Source organism: Haliotis rufescens, unplaced genomic scaffold (assembly GCF_023055435.1).
Source record: "Haliotis rufescens isolate VD_foot unplaced genomic scaffold, xgHalRufe1.0.p SCAF_5, whole genome shotgun sequence".
In the NCBI taxonomy this organism is placed as follows: Eukaryota; Metazoa; Mollusca; class Gastropoda; order Lepetellida; family Haliotidae; genus Haliotis; species Haliotis rufescens.
This window is the reverse complement of record NW_025964223.1, coordinates 44,064,677-44,071,474: the sequence shown is the minus strand read 5'-3', so window position 1 is coordinate 44,071,474 and position 6,798 is coordinate 44,064,677. Positions and strand designations below refer to the sequence as shown.

Sequence of the window (6,798 nt, the reverse complement as noted above, 5' to 3'; positions counted from 1 at the left end):
ATGCAGCAGTTACATTCCTATACTATGTCTATATTTATCATTGTCAGCATGGATAAATTTACCGGTCTTTTGAGGAGAACATTGTCATAATCAGCTGTACAAAAATTCTGCTTTCTCAGACAGCAAATCCATAACCTGTACCTAAAACAGTCGATTCTTGTTAGCTTATTTCTTCATGCAAAACCAGTATCTTGAATCAATAATATTGCACCTGAATGATCCTAAAAGATGTAGCATATGGAATGCTCTGAACAGGAAAATAATATTTCTAATTTGTAATATTTTTCATTTTCAAACATACGTTATAAATATGAAAATAGGTTCGTGAGAAAAATATATGAATTGAAACTTGATTAATCCATATCCAAGTGGTCGACAATGCAAATGCTGTGTATCCAGCTTATCTTATTGAGGATGTCTATATAAGACACAAAGGACTTCACTCAATACCAAGAAAATATTTGTGAGTCTAGTAATTTGTTAATCCAGACAATTTCCCAGCAGATGATACCGTCCAGTCTAAGAAGGTTTCTCTCTATACTTATTTTCCTGTCTTTTATTCCTTTTCTTCTGTAAGTTGTACAAAGTTCCAGTGACACTTTTAATACCAATGACAGGGACCATATTTTGTGAGAACTCGTATCCAGTCATTTTATGTGAATAAAATATGATTAAACAAATTTCACTCAAAAAGTGTGAATTTTTTTAGAGATTTTGGAGAAGTGTTCTCATAGAAGTGACGTAAGTTATAAACTGATTTGCATGTTTCATGAAAAATACATTTTGCATGTTTAGATGTTACAGTTCTATCTGCATGAGGAAGCCGACAAGAACCAGTGCAACTAGGGAAACAGCATGGAAGCTAACAAACGCTACTTTAGCTGTTATCAGTGATGATAACAGCATTGACATTCTTGACAATGACAAATTTAATGTTTGCTGTAAAGGATTCATCTGTTATATATAAGGAAACACACACTGCATAAAACTTGCTTAATTACTAGTTGGCGACCCTACTTTTGAAAGCAGATTTATATCAGAGGTCCATAAATTTGCATAATCAGATTTATGATTAGTAACCTAAGGTGAATGATTTCCCAGACATTTTTTTCTGAATCCTCCAATATATTGTTGTTGAGAGTGTTCCATTTATCTTAAAATTCAAAGATGTTACTCACCAAGTGTTTGGCTACTTGTATAATCCTGAAAATATGCCACCTGTAAATCCTGATGCCATTCTTCCTGTATGATCCTGATGAGATGCCACCTGTATTTTTGAGGAATGATATCACCTGTATAATACTGATTAAATTTATCTGTGATGTGACTCTATTGTTTAAATGCTTCATTATCTGTCTGGAATGGAGAGTTGGTTGTAAATTATTAATGCCTACATAAATCTTGAACCCACATTCCAATTAATGCACTTTGAAATTTATGGAACTGTTATTTATTTTGCCACTCAAGTGAATGATCATAAATTTTGTATTAAAACATGGGTCAATCTCCACAAGAGAGCTTAGTAGCCTGCGTTGTAAAGATCAACATGTGACAGAACGTCGCACACAAGCAGCAGAGAACACATTCCATTTACCTCATGCTAACTTATTTCACTGGACCCGTGAAGATCCGGGGTAAAATAGGTCTTCAGCAAACAATGCATGCCATAAAAGGTGACTATCCTTGTCGTAAGAGGTGACTAACAGGATCTGGTGGTCAGGCTCGCTGACTTGGTTGATGCATGTCATCATATCCCAATTGTGTGGACCAATGCTCATGACATCAATCACTCGACTGTCTGGTCCAGACTCGATTATTTACAAATTGCTGTCATATAGCTGTAATATTGCTGAATGCAGCGTTAAACGACATGAAACAAACGAACAAACCAAAACAAATATGGACTAGAAAGAGTTCTGTGGGTTGTTTTTTTCAAATATTTTCCACAACAGAAAGCTTTGTCAATTTCTAGAAGTAGGGATGTATTTTAAGTTGGAGAACATCCCATAACTGTCTGCTCGTGGAAGTATCTTCCATGAACCAACATTTACTTATATGGTTTCCTCAAACCCTACCTGTGTAATCCTGACGAGATCCTACCTGTGTAATCCTGATGAGATCCTACCTGTGTAATCCTGACGAGATCCTACCTGTTTAATCCTGACGAGGTCCTACCTGTATCAACTTGATGACATTGTACCTGTGTGTGTGGTGTCTTCCTATGCCTCTGACTGGAATTTTCAACCACTAGGATCAATAATTCATCTCTGTATAGGTCAAACAGCTTCCATGTTTCTCCACAAGAGATTCAAACAAGCATCAGTCAGTTGAGGAATCGCACCTGCTAATCACCTATACCATGTGTATGAAACATGCCGTTAGTATACCTACATGTGTTTATGTCTGAGAATCTGGACTGTTTGATCTGTGCTTATAGCAACATACCTGAGATTAATTTTTAATAACAGACCCTCAGGAACTGTGGTGTTATTGTACAGAATTAGTGGATGTGACTTTCTTTTGAGTTGAATCATTTATATCTTGTAGTAAATATAGCTGGGATCCAGTTAAATGGATTTGTTCCTCTACACCCTGACCTGACAGTAGTGATATACAGCACCGACTTGGCTGTAAACATCCTTTGTCGGGCTCTGTATCAGCTCAAATCAGCCTGCCATTATTGTAATGTTCTGCTTGCTGGATTTTCTGATTTGAGTGTAATATTTTAGTTGCGATCATAATTACATGAGGGCTATGTTACCGCTGTGTTGATTGGCATAGATTACTTCAGTTAAGTACTGTTAACATGCCCCTGGAGTGAGTTTGTGAGTTACACTTAATTCTGCTTTGAATAGTATTTCAGTTGTGTCAGCTGAATATGGGTAGAAAATTTCGGAAAGTTATAGGCATTTATCACTTTGGTGAAACCCATGATCCTGGGTATGGTCCAGCCTTAAGAGGATCATTATTGTGGGAAATCTAGGACTCAAACCCATGACTCGCAGGACGGGGTCGCTTATTTAAGGGGCTCAAATTAACTCTTTGTTTGGAACAGGTCAATCAGAGTAGTGATAGCTTGTGCCCTATCCTTTTCAAATGAATAAAATATGTTCAAAAACTGAAGTCCAATACATGTGCTACCCCATTTTTGAAGATTAGAAAGGAATTAATTTGGTAATATGTCAATAGGCTTTTGTTATTTGGTGCTGTAAAACATTCTATCCAAAGAAAAAGTTTGAATAGCGTAGCTGTCAACCCCTGGATGTCTAAATGAGTGAGAAGCCAGGGTGCAGGGGTTGCAAGCCCCGCTGGGTCCAGGGCTAAGCCCTGGTGGGGGGCACAGGGGAGCTAAGCATCCCCAGCGAAAACTGGTTTTAAATGATTTTAAGACAATTTTAATGGCCTTAGAGAGCATGTATTCTGAAATAACAACAAAGAGAAAAGTGTTTCAAAATATTTTTATCTACATTTTATATAAATGAGTGAGAATTTCCCAACCTTGCGTGTGAGCGTGATATAGGTGATAAATGGGTGAGACTCACGTGAGATGCGTGAGAGTTGACAGGTATGGAATAGTGTAATATCCAGTATTTTAAGTGCTAGTTATTCAAGTTGTTCAAACACCTCTGTGTATGTCTATCAACTCAAATGTTAATTTACTTATCAATCTATGAGCTAATAGTTACTCTGCTTACTCAGAATCAATGTCTCAGTTTCACATTTATTATTAATGTTCAGACCTAGTGGTCACCGGGCAGTGGAGCAGACTTCATAATTAACCATGCCCCTGGGTTTCATCCAGCAGGTAAACATCTCAGACCTCCATCACTTTGATCTTTACCGCCACATTAAGATGACATGCAGTGATAAAACTGGAATACTGTTCAAAGCAGTTTAAAACTCTAATGACTCACTCACCAAGTCACAAGATTGTTCGATCAATAAGCCCAGGAATGACCTATTCAGACACACAACAGTGTATTATGTGTAGACGCACCTTTGTCTGTTGTGTTTGTTGCCCTACAACAATAAGAATGTGTCCGATACCTGCTGATCTTGAAATCTGCTGTTAATCTGATTCATGTAGGTGATTGGTCCAAAATCAATGAATCAATGAATCAATACCAGTGTTAAGTCTAGATCAAGGAGTTCCATCAGTATAACAGAGAAATTGTGTACTGCTTAATGGTATACATTACTTTACAATAACAGTTTTTGTAAATAGAATTTGTTTTTTAAGGAAGCTGCAAGCTCATTTCCACTTGTCAAATGCATTAAACTGCTCAGTGTCTACCGAGATTGCTCCGACATGATTAATGTGATATGCATGTCTTGGAGATTGATTGCTTATGAATGTTTAGAGGATACATATTAAAATGTGATCAATTACAGATATTTTTTTCCGATTATGACAATAGTTATTTAGACATAATGCATTTATGTTTCTTCCAGTGCCCAAAATACAACATATTGCATAAATATATCAACCGTTTATCCATCAGAAGAAAGTGAGGAAATGGCTTTTTGTCTACTCATAGGGATTCTGGGTAAGACTAGGTCCCAGCATCCTATGTTGGTCATGGAGCTTTGGGGTGTGTGGTTAAAGTGTTTTTGCTCATCCTGCCGAAGGCCTGAGTTTGATTCCCATCATGGATGCAATTTGTGAAGCCCTTTTCTAGTGACTGTGCAATGACATTAAAGGTGGTGCAAAACCTCACTCACTCACTCACTCACTCAAACACCCACCCACCCACCCACCCACCCACTCTCACTCTCACTCACTCACTCACTCACTCACTCACTCACTCACTCACTCACTCACCCACTCACTCACTCCATTAAGTCGATGTTTATGACCAGCAGAGTGAGTGTGTGAGTCAATGAGTGACTGAGTGTGTTTTATCATTTCACGTCTTGACTTGTGAAGTTCCAGGGTAGAATAGGTCTTCAGCAACCCATTCTTGCTTATAAAGGTGAATATGCTTGTCGTAAGAGGCGACTAACGGGTTCTTGTGGTCAGGCTGACTTGGTTGATGCATGTCATCATGTCCCATTTGTGCGGATTGTTGCTCATAATATCAATCACTGGATTGTCTGGTCCAGACTCGATTATTTACAGACTGCCATCATATAGCTAGAATATTGCTGAGTGCGGCACTAAACAACAAACCAGAACCTGAACGGCATGGATCATTGCTAATAATATCAACAAGTGGATTGTTTTGTCCTGATTCAATGATTTAGAGGTTTCCATCATATGCTGAGTGCAACATTAAACAACAAAGCTTGTCATAATCAGTAAAATTATTACCCTGTCTAAATGAGTCAACCAGATTACATAACAGTGTTCAATATGAATCATGTAGTGGATATCCTGGCTATTAATTGTTATTGGTGCAACCTAATCAGGCAGTTATCCTACACGTCAGGGTAGTAGGTTGATATTTCCAGGTGGTCACCACTCTATGAAATGTTCATGGTAAGCAGCCATTGTAACCATCCAATCCATTTATTATTCACCCTCAACGTCATGCAAGTGGCATTGGGACCAATGTTACCCTCAATTTCCTCAGGATTCATGTACATGTATTAAATTGATGCAGTATATCTTTGGAAATTGAGACTGAACTGAAGTGAATCAGTTGTACTGGATCAATATTGTGTGGCATTTCTTCATCACTTTGAAACTGGAACAAACCATTTCAGCTCACTGAGTTTTTGCAAATGCATCCTAGAAAGACTATAAGGCTACACATTATTTATTTTTCATTTCATGGGCCTGCCACCTCTATTGAAAAGAAGCAAGAAAAGAAACAAATTAAGCATAATAATAGCGTAGGAATATAGACCCTCAAAAAACAATATTATATATAAATTCCATTTCTACATCACTATCAATTATTCAAGAAGCCAGCTGCAGTTTTAACTCCACTGCCGAATCAATAAATCAATCAATCAATCAATCAATCAATCAATCCTGGAAATATAACTTATGTCACTTTTTGTAATATTCCAGCAATATCATTGCAGGCTTCAAACATTGTACCCATGTGGGGAATTGAACCCAGGCCTTTGGCATGAGAGCGAACACATTAACCACTAGGCTACACCAACACCCTTTGTGAACATAAGAAGAATTGTCCTGGAAAGCATTCTGACTATACCATGTGCATGTGTTTATGAGTCTCTATGCAATAGTGATTATAGCAGATGTTTGCAAAAAGGTGAGCAATATCCATTAAGGGCACCTGTCCCATTAAAATGGTCGCATATAGCCTTCATCTCCAAATTTAGAATATGACAGTTTTGTAGGTGTACATACTTCAACGCTGCAAGTAGAATGCACCTGGGGCAGTTATATCCAGCAGTGTGTCAGCCAAGATGGATATCTGAGCCCTATTCTATTATGGTTATTGCTGATACAGATCAGTTCATGCATGAACGACCACAGTGATTAATCTCTCCTCCCTTTTTCTGAATAAAAGGAACTTAATAAGGATTTGAATGGATGTGTGAAAGTAGAGTCAGCACAGTTACTGACACAGGTTTGTAAGAGACAAGACGCAAGAAATTTTATACTGCATCCCGATGGACGCACAAAAATATATTCATTGTACCTATAGCACATCAAATGCAGATGTGGGTGTTTGTCATTCCATCCTTCAAACATGACAACTGTCCACTTGATCACTGATTTATTCCAGGCTCTTAACAAAATTATCAAAACATACAGTACACGACACCATTTCATTACTTTACAGGACCCAACGCATATTGCCTGCAAGGACCCTTAAAATT

General features: G+C 37.8%; 1 protein-coding gene across 1 annotated transcript in view; it reads left to right on the top strand.

Annotated features, from left to right (window-relative positions):
• LOC124140009 overlaps nucleotides 1-6,798 on the top strand; it is a 63,800-nt gene that overhangs the window by 20,064 nt on the left and 36,938 nt on the right. The window lies entirely within an intron of this gene.